At 38.1% G+C, this 24,805-nt stretch overlaps 1 long non-coding RNA gene and 1 pseudogene across 3 annotated transcripts in view; one reads left to right on the top strand and one right to left on the bottom strand.

The window, feature by feature from the left end:
- LOC132661093 (uncharacterized) overlaps positions 1–24,805 on the bottom strand; it is a 73,699-nt gene that overhangs the window by 42,265 nt on the left and 6,629 nt on the right. The window contains exons 2-4 of one of the 3 annotated variants that reach the window (XR_013550060.1): positions 19,207–19,278; positions 10,816–10,879; positions 7,026–7,148 (exon numbers count right to left, since the gene is read on the bottom strand). This is a non-coding gene — a long non-coding RNA (uncharacterized LOC132661093). The remainder of the gene's footprint in view (positions 1–7,025; positions 7,149–10,815; positions 10,880–19,206; positions 19,279–24,805) is intronic. The other 2 variants (XR_013550059.1, XR_013550062.1) reach the window with 2 other exon arrangements.
- On the top strand, positions 16,208–16,698 carry LOC132661092 (small ribosomal subunit protein uS14 pseudogene; annotated as a pseudogene).

Genomic DNA, 24,805 nt, shown 5'->3' on the forward strand with positions numbered 1-24,805 from the left:
ATTCTGTGCCTCCCTCTCTCTCTGCCCCTAACCCACTTGCATTCTGTCTCTGTCTCTCTCAAAAATAAATAAACATCAAAAAAATTTTTAATAAATAATAATAAAAAATAAAAATAAGTCTTCATATCTAATAGAACAAGTTCCACCATCTTTTTAAAAATGAAATCTGGGATCTAGGCCCCTTGCTCTTCCATGAAGTCTCCTAGAACTCGAAGAACAGTGTAGACTGTGTCTAACATCTCAGAAAGTTAAACCGGGAGAGACTGGCTGCTAGCCGCTCCAACACAGAGCAAACAGAGGCAGTGGAGAAACCCCACATTCCCAGAGTTTATCTGAGCGAAGTGTGGAGATATTTATTATGAGCCAGTTGTGGGGCATAAGAGAATATGTGCCTTTGTGGGATCATCTTAGTTCCATTTGAGAGGATCAGCTTCTATAAAGAAGTAGTGCTGTCATGGGTGGAAACTAAGTAGAAAGGGTGCATTCTTTTGCACGAATTAAATTGTAGGTGAGAGATTCTCAGAAATAGGGGGTCTCAAAGAAAGCCCATAGAGAGTTCCATGATTAAAAAAAAATAAGTTAGCTTTAAACTTCCGCCCAGTCTAGGATGTTCTGGGAACAGTTCATAATAGTGCTGGGCAAGTAGGAGCTTTCCTACTGCTCCCCTCCCTTCCCCTACTTCAACCCCAGAGGAGTCAGAGACTAACTAATGAATGCATGAGATGGAAGAGGAAATCAACTGAGGGAAACAGATGAGATAATACCCTGTTGTCTATTCCAAACTTTCCACCTGCTGCCGGCCCAGGTTGAGGATGAGGATAAGCTTTAACTTTGTAGTGCTAGAAGTTCGACTGTTATCTAGAACTATACGTTTTAATGCATAAACTGAGACAGTTTTTCATGATCAAAAGACTTTTTACTTGGAGTGGCCAGAAAAGACTATAGATTTTCATTTATTCATAGGTAAGAAAGAACCAGTGCCATATATCAGCTTTTAAGGACAATAGCAGGAAGAAAATAATGACACTGCATGGCTGTGTTCCATGGATCCTACTTATTTGAAGTATCAGCTATCTATATTTTTTTAGTTTTTATTTTAATTCCAGTTAGTTAACATACAGTGTTATATTAGTTTCAGGTATACAATATAGTAATTCAACAAATCCATTCATCACCCAGCATTCATCACGACAAGTGCACTCCTTAATCCTCCATGACTCCCTAACCCACACCTATTTCACCCACCCACCCTTCTACCTTCTGGTAACCATCAGTTTGTTCTCTGTAATTAAGGGCCTCTTTTTTGATTTGTGTCTTTCTCTCTCCTTTTCCCCTTTGCTCATTTGTTTTGTTTCTTAAATTCTACATATGAGTGAAATCGTATGGTATTTGTCTTTCTCTGACTTATTTCACTTAGCATTATACTCTCCAGCTCCATCCACGTCATTGCAAATGGGTATCTATTGTTTTCATTGCACTTCCAAATTAAGTTTACTAGTCCTTTGTTTAGGAATCCTACATCTACATTTTTCTTTTCTTGTTTTGTCCTTGTCAGCAGGACAAAAGTTATACTAATTCATAAAAAGATCTGAGTGGCCTTCCTCCCTTTTCCATCATCTGAAACAGGCATAACATAATGGTTATATGTTTATTGATGATTTTGTAAAACTGGCCTCCAAAACCCTCTAAGCCTGGGGACTTTGGGGGACAGGATCTGTAATTCTCCGTAGGTACAGATAAGGTTTCAGGGGCCTGGAAACTAGCAAAGGATGGAAGCATCATTATCTCTGTGCATTGTGGGACCACCTGCCCTCCTCTGAAGACACCTCAGGTATCATAAATGCCTCACAGGTGCCTCAGGAGAATACCAGTGCCAATTTGGATATCAAGTTTGGTAAAGTTGAATTTTTTCTCTTTTTAAATAAAAATCAGATAGAAATTGGAAAAAAAAAAAACAGGAAAAATATTGCCTCCCCAGACACCACCAGAACCTCTGTATGCCCCCTAGTCCCCATCTTTGGAGACCACTGCTCTAGAGAGTGAACTGAGCATAGCCAGCAGCTAAAGCAATTCCCTTACATGCTCTGTGGAGAAAAGGAGCAGACAGGAAAAGGGAGCCAGCATTGGGCAGTGGCCATGTGCAGGTATTTTTAACCTGTGGGAGGCAGCATGATATTGTGCATTTTAAAACTAGTCTGATCATAAGAATCACAGAGCACACTTGTTAACAAAAGAGATTCCCAGACTTTAGCCCAGACTTATTGAATTATAATTTCTGGGGCAGAGCTGGGAGTAGAGGAGAGAATGTGCCTGAGAACCTCTATGTTCAATAAGCACTCCAGAAAGTCTTGCAAATGGGCAAGTTTGGGAAACACAGAAAAGGAGAAAAGGCAAGTACTTTGGAGTTAGGCTCCAGTTGAGTTATAACTCACCTTTTAATAGTTGTGTGGCTTGGAGCATGTATGTTACTCAATCTCCATCTGCCTCCATTCCTTCATTTAGAAGAGAGGGGTTAATCATACCTGCCTGATTCTTTAGTTGCAAGGATTAAATGAGAGGATATATGTAAACACTCCACACAATGTCGGATACTTGGTAAATGGTCATCTTTATTATACAGAGAGTTCTGGGAGAAGACATTAAGCTTAAATTACCAACCTACAAAGACATTCATTCCTGAAGTTGAGATGAAAGTACAGTACCTCAGTTTTTCTTGCTTGTTCTGTATCCAGTCCCATTTTTCTGATAACAGTGCCTGTTTTTTTTCTTGGGGACACACGACCACTTTCTATTGCTAGTTCACATGGTTCAGGTTGATGGATTTGACCCTGCCTTTCACCCACAGGGGTGAGCGTGATTAAGGTGTGGCCAGTGAATATACTCCATTCTCCCTGGCCATCACGATGGATTCAGAATAAAGAGCGTAACTCAAGCTGGTCTAGTGAAATTCCATCTTGGAACTTTCACCAGAGATGTGAGCCTGGAACTAAGCTGCCACCTGCCATCTTGCCTGAGAAGGGGAGTGCCCATCTAAGAATGCAGCAGTAGAGGAGAAGACTCACGATATGGAGAGCATTGGACCAAAGCTTGAAGATATTTTTGAGCCCTGGAATCTAGACATGCTGAAGCAGTTCCACCCCAGGATTTTTCAGTTATGTGAACCAATAAAAATTTTGACATAAGACAATTTGATTTAGATTTTCTGTTACTTGCATTCAAAAGTGTCTTGATAATGATTTTAAGGCATCTCTTCTATTTTAGTCTCCAGCTTACTGTGTAATCATGCAAGCCTTTTCCTTGTCTGCTACATTTCCTAACTTTATTAGGAAGAAGCAATCCCATGGCCTTAGCATTTAGACTTGATGGATAATGGAAATTGCTACGGCATGATCACTCTCCAGGGATTAGAAAACGCAAATCCTTTCCATCTAAATGGATTCTTTTCTCTCAGGGTGGGAAGGAGCTGATATTTAGGTAAGTCTCTGTTTTTGTTCTCTAAACTCTGAGAATGGTTGCCATTAAAGGGCAACACAACAATTAAAAGCTGTTGGATCAGAGAATGACAAGCTTGGCTGGTATGCAACACTGTGCAGCTGAGATGATTATTCTCAATTAATGGGCAAACATTACACAATTGTCTCTTTCAAGTCCAGAGTGCTAATATATAATACACAATCAGAGGGCATTGTACATTGGAATATAACTCATTAGCCAGTGCCAATTCTTTACTCCCAGAAATGAAATAGTCCCTTGTCTATGAAAGCTGCTATTTTGAGTCTTTTAAATTTGCAGTTACAGACCAGGTGAGGGATATCAAATTGGGAGGAATCCAAATGAAATTTGGGGTAGGAACTCCTATGGGAACTCATTATTAAGGCAAAATGGCGGTAGAACAAGGAGCGTGGCAGGGCAGCAGTGGAAGGTATACTTTGACCTCCCCAGCCTCCCACCAGGAGCCAGACTTAAGGACCTTTGGCAAATCTGGCTGAGGCAGCATCTGCCCTGTTGAGGGACATCCCAGAATGGACATGTCCCTATGTGACTGCCCAGTGAATACCAAATAGATTGGGTCATTTTATTCAAACCTGGAGTACTTGGCTGTCCCGGCACATGCTCTGTGGATGAACTCAGAGCATGCTTTAGTCCCACATAGCTGCTGAAGTCTGAGCAGCTCATAGAGCAAGGGACAGAGGTGAGGAAAACACAGGGAGGGTGATCAGAGAAGTCTAAGGAAGGGGATTGGATTACAGTCAGATCACAGGGTGTGGGAGACTCTGGGACAAATTCATGGGAGAGCCTAACCAGCTGGCACGGAGCTGAGAACTGTCACAGTCAGCTGTGCTGAGCCAGCTGCACTATGTGTACATGTAGAGTGCAGAGTAACTGGGAGGAGGAAATCTTAACAGTTACCAAAAACACCCACAGTCCATCAACTCATTCAACCGAAAAACAAAGCATGCCTCTTGGACTCTAACTCTCGCAAACCAAAGAGATGTCTACAAGGTTATCCAGTTTCTTGCTTCATAGGACATGTCTTCCCCAGTCTTTCAAAGGAGGCTTCTAAATGTCAGGGCTGTGCTAGGTTCTAGGGATATGGGGGAAATATGTACAGTACTTTCCTCTAAGGAGCTCACCACTTAATCAACAATTACCAACAACAACAACAAAAAAAAAAATGCAGTAGAAGCTGGGACAAAAGAGAGCATAGGTACTACAGGAGCCCAGAAAACAGGCACCAGATCATGTAAGTTGTGATTTAAAGCTAAAGAATTTGTGAGTTTCTTTAAACACACATAAACTGCTCTTCACATGCCCCCCAACATTATGCCTACCCAACAGTGTTCTTTCCTCCAAACCAGTCTCATATAGGTGACCCCAACATGGCAAAAAAAAATCCCACCATGACTGTCAAGGTCTAGTAAAAATTGAATGTTTTATTCTCCCCTGTGTTCTCTGTATACATTTTCACATCTTGTTTTTTTTTTTTTTCTTTTCAAGTGTGTTGTTTACTCTGGTTGGTAGAATATGATATTTAAAAGGTCAGGGTTTAATTTTATGGGCCATTTAGCTTCATTTGGAATGAGGACAAAGCCCCCACAACCAGAGGTATATCTGTCAATCAAAGCCAGAGGCCGCGGAAATGTCTGCTGTGACCTTGGTTACTGGGAGCCAGAGCAAGAGACCAGAGGCGGTTTACTCCTTTCAAAGCTATCATCATTACCAGGTAAGCAATCAGTTGGAAATAGGCGTTAGTTTGGCAGCAGTGTATATTCGTAAATAAGGGTAAGTGTGTGTGTGTGTGTGTGTGTGTGTGTGTGTGTGTGTGTGTGTAATGTTTTGCAATTCCCCTGAGGGCAGCAAAAATAATAATTATTATGAACCTACAAGCATAATTCCAGATACTGACAAGCACTTTCCCTTATAACTTTCATGTCTGTGTTCAATATCGCCTCTTCACAAAGCCCTTCTCTGATCAGCACTAGAATGTAAATTCACAGGAATTGTCTATTTCGTTCACGGTCCATAAAATGAAAGCCCTGAGCTTTTAAAATATCAAATTCCATCAATTACATTAAACAACACACTCAAAAAGAAAGACAAACAGAGATGTGAAATCATATACAAAGAACATCCACAGTGAAGACACAAGCATTAAATGGTCACTAGACCTGAAGGGCCTGGGGGCTGTTTCCCCATGTTGAGGCAGTGATTATGAGACCAGATGGGATGAGAGAACTGTTGAATGGGTGTAATAGAAGATGTGGCATTTCAAGAGTGATATACGTCAAAGACAACCACTAAACTCTTCACAGCTTACATGGTCTGGTGCTGTCTTCTGGGAGCAGTTCCTAGGACGGTGCCTGTCACATGGTCGCTGCTCAATAACTATTTATTGAATGTCTAGTGGAATAAACAACCAAGTTCTTTAGTGAAGCTTTTCTTTCTTTTCACTTAGCTTTATAAAAAAGTAGCACAGTGAGGGGTGCCTGGGTGGCTCAGTTGGTTAAGCGCTGACTTTGGCTCAGATCATGATCTCAAGGTTCTGAGTTTGAGCCCTGCATTGGGCTTGGTGCTGACAGCTCAGAGCCTGGAACCTGCTTTGGATTCTGTGTCTCCCTCTCTCTGCTCCTTCCCCACTTGTACTCTGTCTCTCAAAAATAAATAAACATTAAAAAAAATTTTTAAAAAAAGAACATTGAAATAGTTAAACATTTATTTTAGTGTAAAAAGATAATGCCAGGTCTTGATCTCACCCCATTTTTCACACACCCAGTTCCCACATCCTAATAGCAACCTCCCCCATTATCATTTCCATTAGTTTCTTATTTATCCTTCCAGTTTGTTTATGCAAATCACATACAACTATATTTTTATTTAATTATGCAAAATATAATGTGATATACACTCTGATATTAACCTTGCCTTTTTTCACTTAATAATGTAACCTGATGAACAAAGAAAGTATTATATTTGAATACTATATGAATAGTATACAGTCATAAAAAAAGAAGGAAATCCTACCATTTGGACAATATAGATGGATCCCCAGGGCATTATGCTAAGTGAAATGAGTCAGACAGAGAAACACAAATATTGTATGATCTCATTTATATATGAAGTCTAAAAAAACAAAGAAACTCATAGAAGAGAACAGGTTGGTGGCTGCCAGAGGCAAGGGGTAGGGGTGAGCAAAATGAGTGAAGGTGATCCAAAGGTACAAACTTTCAGTCATAAGATAAACAAGTTCTGGAGATATAATGTACAGCATGATGACTATAGATAAAAATACTGTATTGTATATTTGAAAGTTGCTAAGATCTTACAAGATCTTAAAAGTTCCCATCACAAGAAAAAAAATGTAACTACATGAGGTTATAGATGTTAACTAAATCTACTGTGGTGATTATTTTGCAAGATATACATACATCAAAGCATTGTGTTCTATAATTTAAACAAATACATTGTTATATGTTGGTTATATCTCAATAAAACTATGGAGGAAAATATAACTTGGAGATTCTTACATATTCAACTTGGAGAATGACTTAAAGTTTTTTACAGTTCCAGTTAATTCCATTGTATGACTGTTCCACAGATTATTAAGCCAGTCCATGTGGATGGATGTTTGTGTTGTTTCCAATCTTTTGCTATTGAAAAGAAAACAGAATCACTCTATACTATATGATAGGGTAAATTCCCAGAGATGGAGCTGCTGGGTCAGATAGTTGATATATTAATAATTTTACATATATATTGCCAAGTTGCCTTCCAAAGTAGTTATACAAACTTATATCCTCATCAGCAATGTAAGAGAAAGTCTGTTTCCCCACAGCCTTGCCAACAGAGTTTTATTTAACTTGGAATTTTGTTAATTTAGTAGGTAAAAAAATAGTATCTCAGGATGGTTTTGATTTGCATTTCTCTTATGACACAGAGCACTTTATTTCTAAGAATGGACACTTCATAGTTTTCTTATGTTTCTATTAGGTTAATAGTATTTTTATACTTCACTTACAGGAACACATTATATAGGGAGATTAGCCCTTTCTCTGTAATGTGAGTTGCAAAAACTGTTTTCCACTGCTGTGTTGGTTAATGTTTAACAGTGGTCTCTGGGGAAAATATGCCCTGGTTCACAGCATTTGGCAACTTCCATGATGTAAATGTTCCCACCACAGATAATGTCAAGCTACCAATATGACATCTCTAAATGTGGAATTGGAAAGAGATGTGCAGCAGCGGACCATTATATAATATCTCCACGGTACAGACACAATACGTATAAATAACCTCAAGAGCATGGATGACAGTAAAATGTAGTTAAACAATTAGAAAGGGATGCGTTTGGAGTATTTTTTATCTTTGTTTGTAACATTCTGTGTTTAATTATAAGCCTGTATGACTTAATTTTAAATAATGGCTGTGTTTGATAATCAGCTTTCAAAATTCTTGAAAATTAAATAATCAGCTCCTGTGAGCCAGTGCAGGCCACCTCCAATGCATTACTGCCTCTTATTCCATTTGTTTTTTGCCTTTTGACTTTTTCTCAAATGATGTTTTTCACCATACAAGTGTTTGATTTTGATGTCATTCTTTTGTTTTTGTTTTTTAAGAGAGAGAGAGGCACCTTGGTGGCTCAGTCAGTTAAGCATCCGACCTCGGCTCAGGTCATGATCTCTCAGTTCATGGGTTTGAGCCCCACATCAGGCTCTGTTCTGACAGCTCAGACCCTAGAGCCTGCTTTGGATTCTGGTATCCCTCTCGCTCTCTCACTCTGCCTCTCCCCCACTTGTGCTCTGTCTCTCTCTCTCTCTCTCTCAAAAAATAAATAAACATTAAAAAAAATTAAAAAGAGAGAGAGCACTAGCAGGGGAGAGAGGCTGAGGGAGAGAGAGAGAATCTTAGGCTCTATGCTCAGCGCAGAGCCCAACACGGGGCTCCATCTCATGACTGTGAGATCATGACCTGAGCTGAAATCAAGAGTCATATGTTTAATGAACTGAGTCACCCCGGCGCCCCTGATGTAGTTTTATTCATCAGTCATATTTTTATGAGTTCAGAATTTTGAATAATGATTAGAAGACCATTCCCATTCCAAGATTATAAAAGAATTTTCTCATGTTTTCTTCTAGTACTTTTATGGTATCATTTTTACATTTAAATCTTTAATCCATTTGTTATGTGTGAGAGGTAGGGCTTCTACTTTCATTTTTTTCAGAGGCCTATCCAGTTATTTCACACCAGATGTTGAATGGTTCATCTTTTCCCATCCTTAATAATAATAATAAAGCCATCTTTATACAGTGCAGCTTTCTTGATTTCAATGATCATGGTATTTACCATCATTTGAATAAAAAGTTTTAATTATGATTGCATTTTATGAACAGCTTCCCTGTATCTGCTCATTTGATTCTTTAACCTGTAGTGGTAGGTTGGATAGATTATAATAGCTATAATATTTTTATGCCCAGCATACTTTCCCATCCTCTGCTTCCTGAATCCTTCAGGGAATTTTCCCTCCATGCAAGGTGATCCTGGAAAGGATCTATGGTATACTGGCCAAGTCACTGGGTCACACATATGATTTAGGCTGGCCAATCAACAAATCCCACCACACAGTGATTGGCTAGGGTTTAGACATCTAACCTGAGCAAGGCAATGTAATCTTCCTTGGGACTGATATCTGAATGAGATTTTCCATTAGAATTGTTAAGCTGGTAGATACATTTTTTAGATCTTCTTAGCTGACACAAAATTAAAATGGTGTGAGAATAAATCCAAATAAAAACAAGTAGAGCTAAGAAATGGAGAGCCAGAAAGTTCTGAAGGGATTCTTTAGGTCTCAGGATCCAGCCAATGCCCCTTGGACATCCAGAATGAAGCCTATAAATTCCTTCCCCCCCCACCCAACTTAACCTAGTTCAACATGGCTTCTTATAGCTTACAATCAAAAGAGTTCTAATTCTCTTCAATAGATATTATTGTTCCCACATTACAGAGGAAGAAACAGAAGCTAGGAGAGTTTAGATTCAATCATGATGAAGAGTGTTTCCCACTCTTAGCTCTTACTTCCTGGTACCCATTTTTCTAGCACTGACACTACCCACTCCCCCCAATGACCACTTTGTGTACTGTATCCCAAAGAAGATTCTCTGATGATGACAGGAAAAAAGGCCATGAAAAGGAATGGAGGCTGCTTATTATCCTTTAAAATATTCAAGATCCTAAATTAGATTGTTCTATTATTTCTTATCAGCTTTTCCTATAGCAAGGTGAAAATCTCCTTGACTCAACTTCTCAATATAATCAAGGTCTTGGCTTTATCCCTAGTGTCTCTGGCTAGACGAATGTAAAAGGTTGTTATCCAGCAATGATATACTCAAATCAGCCCCAGAGCTTCATTGCACATTGGGAGAACAAATTTGTTTTTTTAAAGCTCTTTTATAATTTGTATTTCTTCATGCGCTCTGGAGTAGTGAATACCTAGGAAACAGAATAATACTGAGTTGGAACAAGCTCCTCTAAAAATTCTTTTTCCTATTGAACAGGTAACAATTAGAGCTTCACAATTAGACATCTTTTCTTTTATCTTGAAGTATAGATTGCTGTTAAAATGCAAACAGCCCCTGAACATGTTTACACTCAAGTCTTATTCAATATGTACACCTTAATGTGAATTCATTTAGCAGATTATTTCCTTGGAGTATTATTTTCACTGAGGGAGTAGGAGGCAAAGAGGATAAGTAGTCAGAGAAGAAGACTGAGAGGAGAGGTAGGGGTGCTACCGGCAGGAGAAAGAGGTTGGAAATGGAAAGATGGAGACAATTACTAAAGGCTTACCTTCCCAAGTCACTTCTGAAATACAGCTGTGAACCACAGTCAGGATTAGGACAAACTGATATGACAGCTACCATTAGGAATGAATTGAATTAGACAGGTTCTCTCAGCCCTGAGGGGAGGCTCTAATTTAGCACCAGAACCAGCCATCTCATTATTTTCACATTTTCTTCTACTAGATCATTTTTGGCATTACTCAAAACCCTTCATGAGCTGGAATCAATTTGCATCCAGAAACAGACCCTACCATTTGTAGCATGTAACTGCAGCTGTCCCATACTGTCAGCAAGCACCAGCTCCCTGAGCAATTTACTACCTGGACAGAACATTTCAGAAGCTTATCTGTTCTCAACTGTCATCCAATATCCTAGTGGATTCCTCATCTATAAAACTTTAACTACCCAAACAAGTTCTTATTCCAAGTTTCTTGTAGTGGCTAAGAGTGTCTTTGTTCCCATTTTTTGTGACTGCACCCACCTTCATTTGGGTCTCATGCCAAGGCCTCTAATGTCCTTTGGTCAAAGTCCAAGTGAAGGCAAAACTATGTTGAAAAAGAAGACATCATCAAAATGGCAGCTAGAAAGCTCCAAGCTTTCATCTCCCCACAGAAATATTTTCTAAAAGCAGAAACTAAACCAATCTTACTGGATCTCTGGAAAACACTCAAAGGTTTACAGCCACCAACCAAACACCTAATAATAATAATAATAACAATAATAATAATAAAAAGTGATCTTCAAACAGTAGGGAAGTTTTGTGGCATTTTTACTCACCCTTAGTCTACCCCTCCCCAGCATGGCAGTGGTTTTGGTCTTGAAGTGGTGGTAGCCTAGTTCCCAGTATTATCACTCAAACTGGAAGGAGTAGGGAAGACCTTATTTGCAAATTAGTGTGTATATCTGTTCAAAATTGTCTGGTGGATACCTAAAGGACTGAGGTAAGGAGCTTGTCTCTGTTATGTCTAACTCGGAAATCATACAGGAAAAGCAGTGGACACTACTCATAAATTTGCAAGATGACTACAGACCCACAGACTTCTGGGGCAAGAGATTACAAGTGGAAACACAACAGACTATTTAAGGCACAGAGGAAAACCTGGGATGCAACTGGGAAATTAATATGCGGGGGAATTTAGGAAGCCACATGCATATCCAAGCAAGATGCATGCTCAGAAAAAGTCTGAGAAGATCTTAAGCTTTCACCTTGAGCAGACTGCTAGCCTCAGAACAAGCCTACCTAAGTGCTGAAGGAATGCCCTAGCATAAAATCAATCTACAAACACTGGAAGAGTTCTGGGCATTTAAGGAAATCTCGATAAAAACAAGTGCCAAATGTCAGCTAAAGGCACAGAGACTTCAGTGATCATATGCAGAGGATTGGCCTCTGCAAAAATAGTCGGGAGAACACTAAAAAACTACAGACTACTACAGACTTCAACAACACACACACACACACACACACACACACACACACACACACACAAAATCAAACCCTGGGGAAGGGGGAGAAATGTGATCTCCAGAGGTTACTATATTATAATAGCTAAATTCCAATTTTCAGCAACAAATCACTAGGTATAGATAAAAACAGAAAAATATATCTTATTCAAAGAAACAAAATAAATTCACAGAAACCATTCCTGAAAGAGCCCAGACATCAGACTTACTACAGAAAACTTAAATATGCTCAGAGACCTAAAGGAAAACATGGATAAAGAACTAAAGAAAACCAGGGAAATGATGTACAAACAAAATAATAACAGCAACAAAGACATAAATTTTAAAAAAGAAGTGAACAGAAATTCTGGAGCTGAAAATTACAACATTTGAAATGAAAAATTCACTAGAGAGATCCAACAGCAAACTTGAACAAATAGAAGAAAGAATTAGGAAACCTGAGAACCAGACAATTGAAATTATGGAGTCTGAGAAGCAGAAACAAAAAGAATGAAGAAGAGTGAACAGAATCTAAGGGACCTGTGGGATACTATGAAACATGCCAACACCACATTATGTGAGTCCTAGAAGAGAAAAGAGAAAGGGGAAAAGACTATTCGAAGAAATAATGTAAAACATCCTAAATTTGATGAAGTACATAAATCTACAAGTCCAAGAATACATAAATTTTATGACTCCAAGAAGCCCAATGAATTCAAAGTAGGGTAAACTCAAAAAGATCCAGTTGAGACACATTATAAGCAAACTGTCCAAAGCTAAAGAAAGAATCTTGAAAGTGGCAAGAGGAAAGTGAACCATCACCAAGTATTAGGGATCCTCAATAAGAATATCAACCAATTTCTCACAAGAAACCTTGGAGGCCAGAGGAATGTAGAATGAAATGTTTAAAGTGATGAAGAATAAAAACTGTCAACCAAGAGTTCAATAGCCACCAAAACTTTCCTGGAAAAATAAAGGAGAAATTAAGACGTTCCGAGGTAAACAGAAACTCAGGGTATTCACTATCATTCAGTAATGCCTTACAAGAAATGCTTCAAGTTAAAATGAAAGGATGCTAGACAGTAACTTGAAGCTCTATGAAGACATAAAGATCTCTGATAAAGGAATTAAGAGAAAAAATGCATAAAATAATTACAAATCTATGTTATTGGGCACTGTTTGGGGTCAAATTATGTCCCCCTCAAAATTAATATGTTGAAGTCTTAACCTTCTGTACCTCAGAATATGACTTTGTTTTTGTATAAGGTCATTGCAGATAAAATTAGTTAAGATGAGGTCACAATGTAGTATGGTGGGCCCCTAATCCAATATGACTGATGTAACTATAAAAAGGGGAAATTTAGAGACAGGCCCACAGAAAGAATGTCATATGACCATGAAGGCAGAGACTGGGATGATGTTTCTGTAAGTGAAAGAACACCAAAGATTGTTAGAAAACCACCAGAATGTAGGTAAGAGGCATGGAACAGATTGTCTCTCACAGCCTCAGAAGGAAGCAGTCCTGCTGACATGTTGATCTTGGACTTCTAGCTGCCACAATTGTAAGATAACAAATTTCTACTGTTTAAACCACCCAATATGTGGTAACTTGTTAGAGTAGCACTAGGAAACTAATATAGGTACATAATATATAAAAATGTGACTTGTTACATCAGTAACATAAAGTTGGGTGGGGAGGGGGATACAGCTGTAGAGAAGTGGAGGTTTTGTATGCAATTGAAATTAAGTTATCAATTCAAATTAGGTTGCTATAACTTTAGGATATTTTATGCAATTATCATTGTAGTCACAAAAATATAGCTATTGAATACATACAAAAGGAAATAAGAGAATCACCATCTGTCACTACAAAAAAATTAACAAAACACAAAAGAAAGCAGTAATGGATTAAATGAAAAACAAAAAACTATAGGACATATAAAAACGAAATAGCAAAATGACAAATGTAAGTTCTTTATTATCAGTAATTATTTTATTTTTTCTTCCAAGTTTTTTATTTAAATTCCAGTTAGTTAACATATAGTGTGATATTAGTTTCAGGTATAGGATTTAGTAATTCATCACTTATCAGTAATTACTTTAGATGTAAATGGATTAAACTCTCCAATCAAAAGGCAGAGACTAGCAGAACTGATTTAAAAATATGATCCAACTGTGCTCGCTTCGGCAGCACATATACTAAAAATATGATCCAACTATATACTGTCTACCAGAGACTCACTTTAGATCCAAAGACACATAAAGGGACTGAAAATGGAAGGGTGGAAAAAGATATTCCATGCAAACAATAATCAAAAGAGCACTAGGATGACTATACTAATATCAGACAAAGTAGAAATAAAGTTAAAGTCTGTTACAAGAGACAAATAAGTATTGAGGAGGGCACCTGTTGGGATGAGCACTGGGTGTTGTCTGGGAACCAATTTGACAATAAATTTCATAATAAAAAAAAGGAGATAAATAAGGACATTATATCTTGACAGAAGATTCAATTCATCAAAAAGATATAAGTATAAGCATGTATGCACTAATCAGCATATATATATATATATATATATATATATATATATATATATATATGCTTTCATACATATATTCAAAACAATTCTAAATAAATTTTAAAAAATTGATATCATACATCTTTAGGATTATTTATTTAATTTGAGAAAGAGAGAGAGTGCACAAGCAGGGGAGTGGCAGAGAGAGAGAATCTCAAGCAGGCTTTATGCTGTCATCGCTGTCAGAGCAGAGCCCAATACAGGACTCAAACTCACAAACCATGAGATCATGACCTGACCTGAAACCAAGAATCAGATGCTTAACCAACTGAGCCACCCGGGTGCCCCCAATGCATCATCTTAGCAAAATAGAATGAAACTAGAAATCAAAAATAGAAGGGAAGTTTAAAAAATCAAAAATATGTGGAAATTAAAGAACATAGTCTTAAACAATCAATGAGTTGGAGAAGAACTCACAAGTGAAATTAGATAATACATTGGTAAAAATTAAAATGAAAATAAAACATATCAAAATTTATGGAATGTAGCAAAAGTAGTTCTAATAGGGACATTTACAAGGGTAAAAACTTACATTAAAAAGAGTAAGGGAGAGGGAGAAGCAGAAAAGGAAGAAGAAGGAGGGAAGAGGAAGAAAAAAGAAGGAGGAGAAGAGGAAGAGGAAGAGGGGGAGGTAGAGGAGGGAAGAAGGGAGGGAAAAGAAAAAATATGGAAGGAAGGAAGGAAAGGTATCCACATGGGGGGGGGGGAGAAAAAGGTAAAATTACCTGTGTTCACAGTCAACATGATCTTATATGTAGAAACCTTAAAGATTCTACACACACACACACACACACACACACACACACACACAACACACATACACACAAACACTGTTAAAACTAATAAAAAATTCAGAAAACTTACAGGATACAAAAATCAACAGTCAAAAAGAGTGCATATTTCTATATTGCTATTTCTATATAATAGCAATAAACAATCTAAAATGAAAATTCCATTTACAATAGCACCAAAAAGAATAAAGTGCTTAGAAACAAACTTAACCAAGGAGGAAAAATAAGTGTGCACTTACAACTATAAAATGTGGCTGAAAAAAATTAAAGACAGAAATAAATGGTAAGACATCCCATGTTTATGGATTGGAGACTTAATAATATTAAGATTTCAATACTATCAAAAAGCAATCTACAGATTCAATGATATTTCTATCAGAATCCCAATGACATTTTTTGCAGAAATAGAAAAATCCATTCTAAAATTCACACAGAATCTCAAGGGACCCCAAACAGCCAAAACTATATTAAAAAGAAAAATAAAGTTGAAGAACTCACACTTCTTGATTACAAAACTTACTATAAAGCCACAGTAATCAAAACAGCATGGTACTGGTATAAGTATAAACATATAGAATAGAGCCCCCAGAAATAAAGTCTCATTTTGTGGTCAAATGATTTTCAAGAGGGGTGCCAAGACTATTTAATGGAGAAAGGGTAGTCTTTCAACAAATGGTGTTGGGAAAGTTGGATATCCATATGCAAAAGAATGAAACCGGACCCTTACCTTAGCATCATATGTAAAAATTAACTCAGACTGGATCAAAGACCTAAACATAAGAGCTGAAACTATAAAACTCTTAGAAGGCAATATAGAAAAAAACTCTTAACATTGGATTTTGGCAATGATTTCTTGGATATGACATTAAAAACAAATAGACAACAACAATAAAAAGTAGATAAATTGGACCAAATTAAAATTAAAACTTTTGTTACTCAAAGGACACTATCAAGAGAGTGAAAAGATAACACACCAAAAGAGAGAAAATACTTGCTGATCATATATCTTTTATCCAGAATATATAGAATTCCTACAACTCAACAACAAAAAACAAACCAATATAAAAAGAGGAAAAAGACTTGAAAAGGCATTTATCCAAAAAAGATATACAATTGGTGAACAAGCAAATGTAAGGATGCTCCACATCACTGCCATTTGGGAGATGCAAATTGAAACCACAAGGAGATACTAGTACATGCTCAAAAGCATAGAAAGGAAGGGAGGGAGGGAAGGAGGAAGGAAGGAAGGAAGGAAGGAAGGAAGGAAGGAAGGAAGGAAGGAAGAGGGAGGGAGGGAGGGAGTAAAAAGGAAGTGTTGGTGAAGATGTGAGAAACTGGAACCCGTTTTCAGCCATTTGCCTCATCGCATCCAAGCAAACAAGATGGATCACCAGCAGCTCTACTGGAGCCATTCAAGGAAATGTGGCCAGCATTCTCATTTCTTGCTGCATCTGCTCAAACCAGCACGCTCTGAACTGGAAATACAGCCTCAATATGTGCTGCTGGTGTTTCTGTCAGGACACGAAGGATATAGGCTTCATTAAGTTGGATTAACTGAACTTCCTTGAATGGGTTATCCAAGATACCTACCTTAACTGCAGATATCCAAGATACCTACCTAGTGTCAACTCATTGTACATAAAATAAAAATACTTCAATTATGAAAAAAAAAAAGAGTTGGAACTCTTGTTCACTGCTGGTGGGAATGTAAAATGCAGCCACTTTGGAAAACAGGTGTTGTGATCCCTCACAAGGGTAAACATAAACTATACTACCATAGGATTCAGCACTTCCACTTCTAGGCTTATATTCAAAAGAATTTAAACCAGGGACTCAAACAGATACTTGTATACCAATATTCATAGCAAGACACTCCAAGTGTCCATCAACAGACAATGGACAAACAGAATGTAGTATACATATACAATGGAATGTTTTCTAGCCTTAAAAACAAATCAAATTCTGGTACATGCTACAACATGAACAAACCTTGAAAACAGTATGCTAAATGAAATAAACCAGATTAAAAAAGGACAGATATTACATGATTCCACTTTATGAGTTACCGAGAATAGGCAAATTCACAGAAACAGAAAGTAGAATAGAGGTTTCTAAGGACTGTGGGAAGGGTAGAATGGGAGTTATCGTTTAATGTACGCAGAGTTTCTGTTTGGGATAACGAAAGTGTTCTGGCAAGGATTAGTGGTAACGTTTGCACCACAATTCAAATGTACTTAATGTCCCTGAATTATACACTTAAAAATGGTTAAAATGGGGGGCTCCTGGGGGGCTCAGTTGGTTATGCATTCGACTTCAGCTCAGGTCACAATCTCATGGCTTGTGGGTTCGAGCCCCATGTCGGGCTCTGTGCTGACAACTCTGAGCCTGGAGCCTGCTTTGGATTCTGTGTCCCCCTCTTTCTCTGTTCCTCCCCCACTTGCATTGTCTGTCTCTCTCCCAAAAACAAATAAATATTTTTTTAAAATGGTGAAAATGGTAAATTTTCTGTTATGTGTATTTTACCACAATAAAAAAACTTAACTATACTGGGGATGAAATGTGTTTTCATAGCCCTCCCAAACCACCCATTAAGTGTCATTTAATTTTTTTCCCTTTATTTAACCAAAATTTATTGAAAGCTAACCAATTGTCAGCTCTTTGGCAGGTTCTCAGCTTTCAAAGATACACAAAAAAATAGTCTTTGTCATAAAGGACTTTATAATGTGCTTGGAAAAACATAAAATAAAATTAACAGATAAAACCATGTGATAAGTATCATGGTATTGGTTAAGTATACAGAAGTTATGAAGCACATAGGTAGGAGCATTTAGCTCAAGCAGGAAATGTCTGGAAACATCCTTTCTAAAGGATATTAGTGACTAAGCTGAGTCTCAACATATATGAGTTAGCCAGAGGAAAGGGGAAAAGGGTTTCTCAGGCAAGAGACGTGATACATAAAAAGACACAGACAGTAAAGAGAATATAAACAGATTGGGAAAATATGCAGATTGAGAAATATAAGCAGAATATAAGCAGATTGGGAAAATATGATAACATGAAATTGGTGATGGTAAGGTGATGAGAGGAAGATAAATATTGGAGAGTATACAAGGCTCAGAAAATAGATATCTTACATTATATGGGAGTTTGAACTGTATCCTAAGGGCAATGAGTAAAACATTGTACAAGCTTTTAGAAAGAGAAATCATGTGATCAGCTCTGTATCCCTGGCTACACTGTGGAGAATGGACAGAAGAGGGGCTCAACTCACCAGTCTTACACATGAGAACTGGTGAAGGGCCTGAACGAAGGTGCTGGTAATGGCCATGGAGACCGGCAGAAAGAATTAACAAATGTTCATGATAACAACTCAGGAGACTAGTTACTGGTTGGGTATGGGTGATGGGAAGACTAAGGTTTCTACCTTGGGAAATTTGGTGAATGGTAATACGATTCACTGAAATGAGAAACTCAAAGGAAGAAATAGGTCCAGGGCAAGACAAATAATTTTTCTTTGGAAATGTTGCATGTGAAATGATCGTGGGGCAGGAACAGATGGCTATTCGTTGTGGAGCTCAGGAAAAATGCTTGATGTACAGATATATATTGGTGAGCCCACTAAATAAAAAGGAGACTTTGCCTTAAATTCAAGGAATTGACATCTAAATATAGAATCCCATTGTAGAAGCAAATATACTCCTTCCAACACAGGGCAACTTAAGGAATGGAGCAGCTCCTCCACATGACATCGAAATCGAACCATAGGAGCAGTTGCCCTCTCAACTTTGAATGCAATAAACTTATGATAATAAACCAATTATTGGTAAACCTGGAAGCTTTCCAAATTGGTTCTCATTTTGAAGCAAGGAGGGACTTCTTCTGTATACCTTGCCTATGGCAATTCAAATCCTAAATCTCCTTTTATATTTGAGATGAATCCTTTGGAAATTTTGTCAACAACCAGAAAAGAATAACTAACAAAGAAAAACAAAATGAAATAAAAATAAAACAAGTGTTAGGGTGCTGTATTTTTTTATGGATATTCATCAGTTTTTCCCATACCTGTTCTTCCTTCCTTGTACTGCCAACAGAAATTCTTCTTCCTAACAAGTGCATTTTATTTGTAGAAGAGTCCTAAAAGCAGAAGAAAGGGATGTAATAAATACTGACACATGCAACAACATGACTGAGCTGTGAAAACAGGCTGAGTGAAAGAAGTCAGGCACAAAAGTACATATTGTATTATTCCATTTATAGTAAATGTCCACAACAGGCAAATCCATAGATAAAGAAAAATTTTTGCTTGCCAGGCTCTGTGGGTGGGGAGAACAAAAGGGTGACTGCTAGGGTGTACAGGGTGTCTTTTGGGGATGATGAAAAATGTTCTATATTGGTTGTAGTGAAGAACAATTCCATGGATACACTAAAACTATGGGAGTGTACACTTTAAAACAGGTGAATTGTATGGTATGTGAATTAGATCTTCAATAAAACTGTTACTAAAAAATAGTGGAAGAGGGAAACACAAGATTGGGCCAGAGTAACATGTGATGATGGGAAAAGGGTCAGAAAGTTGCTGACTTTGCAGATGGAAAAAGGAGACCGGGAGCCAAGGAATGCAGGTGGCCTCTGGAAGGTGGAAAAGACAAGAAGATGGATTCTCCCCTTGAGCTTCCAGAAAGGGACAGCCCTGCCTACACCTTGCTTACAACCCAGCAGGACCTGTGTCAAGGCCCATAGAACTAGAAGACAATACATTGTGTTGTGTTATGCCACTAAATGTGTGGTAATTATTGTTATGGTGGTCATCAGTTGTGAGTGAGAGTAGGAAAGGAGGTATTAGGGGTTTGACAGAAGAGATGTTAGGAAATAGTCATCTAGGAAAATAAAAGAACAAACTGACTAGCAAAATGTAGTACGAGTACAAGACCGCATTAGGAAAACACTTAAGGGAATTGGGAACACCTTTTCCCCCATCTAGATGGCTACTATGGGAATTCTATTTTTGTAATACCTATCACTGGACAGTATTGCATTGATCTAAAGATGACCATCTGTCACAGGTTTGGTAAATCCCCATCTTACACTCCTTACCACAAATGCCTTCTAGATTGGGTTATTAACAAACTCACTGTCCCCCAAAATGAAAACAATAGGCAGCTAACTAAAGTCTTAAAGAAGTACTGACAAAACAAAAACAAAAACCCTCAATCCTTGCATAGGGTGCTGTTATTATTGCTTAACCCTTAAGACAAGCCACAGTCCAAACGTATATGCCAACAAAAAGTACACCCTAAAATAGTCAAGTCCTCCCTCTTCAGAGGAATCTCCCTAAGCTCTTTCTCAGGGATGGCCCTGTGAGATATAAACAGGGGAAATTCTCCCAGAAGACAGAACCTGGGGCACACATACTGAAATTATTCCTTACTAAGGGGGTGAGTTAACAAATGAATGTCTGTGAGATCTGCTGGTCCTATGATCTCCTTCACTCAACTCTTCAGCAAGATAGGAGATAAAATCTGTAGCTGTGACCAGTGTATGTCACTTTCTCTTTTCTTCTTTCTAAAGGTTTTTAAGTTATAAATATCCTGTTTGTCTTTCATCACTTTATGTTTGTATTCTAAAACAACATACACACATTTAATTCATATGAATTCAAGTGGGCCTGAGAGAAAGAGGCATCAGATCATTTCACTCAGCAAGTGACTGTTCAGGGTAAGCATGAGAGAGAAGACATAAATGTGTCAATTCCTCAGCTGGTCTCAGTTTCCTGCCTATTGCAGTGTGGACACCTAGCAATCTGAGTGCACATCTAGAGTCCCTAAATAGAAACCAACAACTTCCTCTGGTGCTCAATTGAAGAAAGAGCAATCTGTTCCAACACAGGAGGAAAAATCCACTGTGTTGGACTTTATTGAGAGGCAGCGTGGCAGCCTCCAATATGGCTCGTAAACACTACACATTTTGCTTTACAGTGATTTAAGAGATTTTCAAAGGTAATTTTAACTATACGTGATTTTTAAATTTGTAATATGCATTTGTTGTATTAAGAATTTTCAGGGCGGGGCACCTGGGTGGCTCAGTTGGTTAAGCATCCGACTTTGGCTCAGGTTGTGATCTCATGGTTCATGAGTTCAAGCCCCACATTGGGCTCTGTGCTGACGGCTCAGAGCCTGGAGCCTGCTTCAGATTCTGTGTCCTCCTCTCTCTCTGCCCCTTCACCACTGTCTCTCTCTCTCTCTCTCGCAAAAATAAATAAACATTTTTTTTTTAATTCAGAAAAAAAAAAAGAATTTTGGGGGCACCTGGCTGGCTCAGTCAGAAGAGCATGCAGCTCTTGATCACAGAATTGTGAATTCAAACTCCATGTTGGGTGTAGAGATTACTTTAAATAAATAAACAAATAAACAAACAAATAAATAAAACGTTTAAAAAAGACTTTTTAATTCTGTTATAGAAAATAAGAAAAATAAAAAATAAGGAGGCTAGATGAAACAGTACAGAAGCAAATGGCATTAGGGGTATATTGGAGAGATATAAAAATAAGTAGATCATACGTGTTCGGAACTACAAAGTGAAAGAAGAACCAAGATGTACCAAATATTCACAATTCACTAAAGATGCATGAGGTACTTTAAGTGTTCAACATTTATGAGGTCTTAAATCAGCCATCCATAGATGATACCATTCTGGCCTCACTTGTCCTCTGCCCAAGAAATGTGGAATAAACCCACAGCTACTCACCAGGCTAATTTGTGAAATACAGCTATTGACTAGGTGTACTTGCCTTTGCAATCTTTCTAATAGACAAGTGTGTCTGTTGGCTCCATGTAGCTTCAGTCTGTTGGACCCCTGCTCAAACTCAATTCTGATCCTCATTACCTCACCATAGGTGAGGAAAGCTGACACAGGAAGGGAAAAAAAGGATCAGGAACATTGTATGGCCTATATTTGGGTAGTATGGGTCTTTCAGCCCACTTGTACCTTATCCACAGTATGTTAATCTCCCTCACCTCTTTCCCCTTACTTCTCACTACCAGTACCTCAAGGTAATTTCTCACATGGCAGGAGCTGATTTTAGACCCTTTGCGAAGGTTGTGACTCTACTGTTTTGAGGATCATTAAATTTGTCATTTAGCCCATAGATTGCAAAATTGTGTACAACCATATCCAGACTTGATTCTGTTCATTCTGGGAATCAGATAAATGTAGCAGCTGGGATGTCTTTGAATAGTTTCTCAGTAAGAGGTGTCAAGCTATCTGTTGTTCTGTGTGATGAAATTACATTATATCAGACAAGGGAGTTTATGAAATTGGATACATGGGAAGAAATATGTGTGTACTCTACTATGAGATTGTCTGCCTGGCATGCCCCATTCTCCTGGACACTGTTCCTCAGCGTCCACATATCTGGCATGAAAGCCTCATGTTCTTATCATGTCCATTGCCTTGAATTAGGTGAGTGGTTTAGGGATGAGTACCTGACCTGAGCTAAACCAGTAAGCCCCTTGGTTGGGATTTTTGAATTTAGGATTCAAAAAATTAAGATCAGTTCCTCTCCAACGTAGACATTTGCATAGTGTATTCCTACAAATTGCAGTACATTAGGATTTTAACCTGATGCCTTGGGTTCTAGAGCTAGATTGTTTAGATTTGAATCCTGACTCTGACATTTACTATCTACGTGAGCTTGGGCAAATGGCTTAAATCTCTCTTTAGCTTCCTTAACTGGTGAAGTAGAGATAATTATAATATCTACTTCATATGGTTGTAGTGAATATTAGAAGAACTTAGAATGGTACTTTGCACTCAAAAAAACGTTGCTTATATTTGCTCTTTAAAAATAGAGACAAAGTATTTTATTTTTCCCAAATCTGACTTCAATTCAATGTTGTTCAATTCAGCATTTATTATTTGTGCACATACTATATTCCAAGCATTACGTTAAGCTTAGGAAAAAAATATTGTGCCCAAAGAGACATGGTCCCTACCTTCATGGAACTTAATAGTTCAGTGGCAGGGGCAAATATTAAAGAAATAGTCACATAAATACAACTACGAGAAGTGCTATGAAGGATAAGTAGAAGGTGATATGAGAGGTTATAATTGGAATACCAGTCTAAACTTCCTTATGAAAGCAATTTAAGAGTTAGTATGGAAAGAGGAAGTTGGAGAAAGTTTTCCAGACAGAGGAGTCATGCACAAAGGCCCTGAAATGGGAAAGACCTTGAAGATTTAGGAAATTTAAAAAATGGTCAGTGTGGCTCAGATATAGTAAGAAAAGGAGCTAGAAAGAGGTATAAAATGAGGTGCCTGGGTGGCTCAGTTGGTTAGGTGACCTACTTCGGCACAGGTCATGATCCCATAGTTTGTGAGTTCCAGCCCCGCGTCAGGCTATGTGCTTACAGCTCAGAGCCTGGAGCCTACTTCAGATTCTGTGTCTCCCCTCTCTCTACCCCTTCCCTGCTCATGCTCTGTGTCTCTCTGTCTCTTAATAATAAATTTAAAAACGTTAAAAAAATTAAAAAAAAAAAAGGAAAGAGGTATAAAATGAGGTTTTTATAGTCAGGGAGAAGATCATTCAGGACCTTGTAAGAGGAGGAGGATAACAAAGATTCAAGATCTTGGAAGTTAGGTTAAGAATTTTTTATCAGGATGGTAGTAGTTGAAAATGAGAGTAGACGGGGTTAAGAGATATTTAGTAAAAAGGGAAAGAAGCAAGTATCTATCCTGCTGTCTTATATAAATTAAACCACTAAGTAATCTGATAATTGAAGAGGGGTAACTTCCCTCTGTAGAAACATTGCAGCTAATATGTGAAGAATGATAGAATTATATCCCCATTTAAAACTCCTAATGAATGAATTTCTCCAGGCATTACTCAACAGCAGTTACAAAGGAGATTACATTAGAAGAAAGAAAAGCACACACTGTATGTCTTCTAATGGAAAAACACACCACCACCTATGAAAACACCTTGTTAAAAAATTAAACCTGAATCTAATAAAACATCTAGATCTTACTACCAATTTATAAAAAATACAGAGGACAAAGGAACATGGTAAGTATACCATGGGGATGCAACTGACAAAATTCAGATTGTGGCCAAAACTACAGGACAAACAACTTACTTCCTTAAATAAAAATAAAATATTACTAGGAAAACAGAGACAAAAATATAAAAGATTATTTTTTAAAAAATAGAGAATTGGGGCACCTTGGTGGTGCAGTCGGTTAAGCATCTGACTTCAGTTCAGGTCATGATCTCAGGGTTCGTGAGTTTGAGCCCCATATCAGGCTCTGTGCTGACAGCTCAGAGCCTGGAACTTGCTTCGGATTCTGTGTCTCCTTTCTCTCTGCTCCTCCCCTGCTTGCACTCTCTCTCTCTCTCTGTCAATAATAAACGTTAAAAAAAAAAAAAATCTGTTAAATACAGAAGATTTAAAAGATATAGCAACAGGGGTGCCTGGGTGGCTCGTTTGGTTAAGAGTCCAACTTCCAGGGGCGCCTGGGTGGCTCGGTTGGTTAAGGTCCGTCTTCAGCTAGGTCCTGATCTCACAACCCATGAGTTCGAGCCCCGTGTCCAGCTCTATGCTGACTACTTGGACTCTAGAGCCTGCTTTGGATTCTGTGTCTCCCTCTCTCTCTTCCCCTCCCCTGC

Source organism: Panthera onca, chromosome D1 (genome assembly GCF_046562875.1).
Source record: "Panthera onca isolate mPanOnc1 chromosome D1, mPanOnc1 haplotype 2, whole genome shotgun sequence".
Lineage (NCBI taxonomy): Eukaryota > Metazoa > Chordata > Mammalia > Carnivora > Felidae > Panthera > Panthera onca.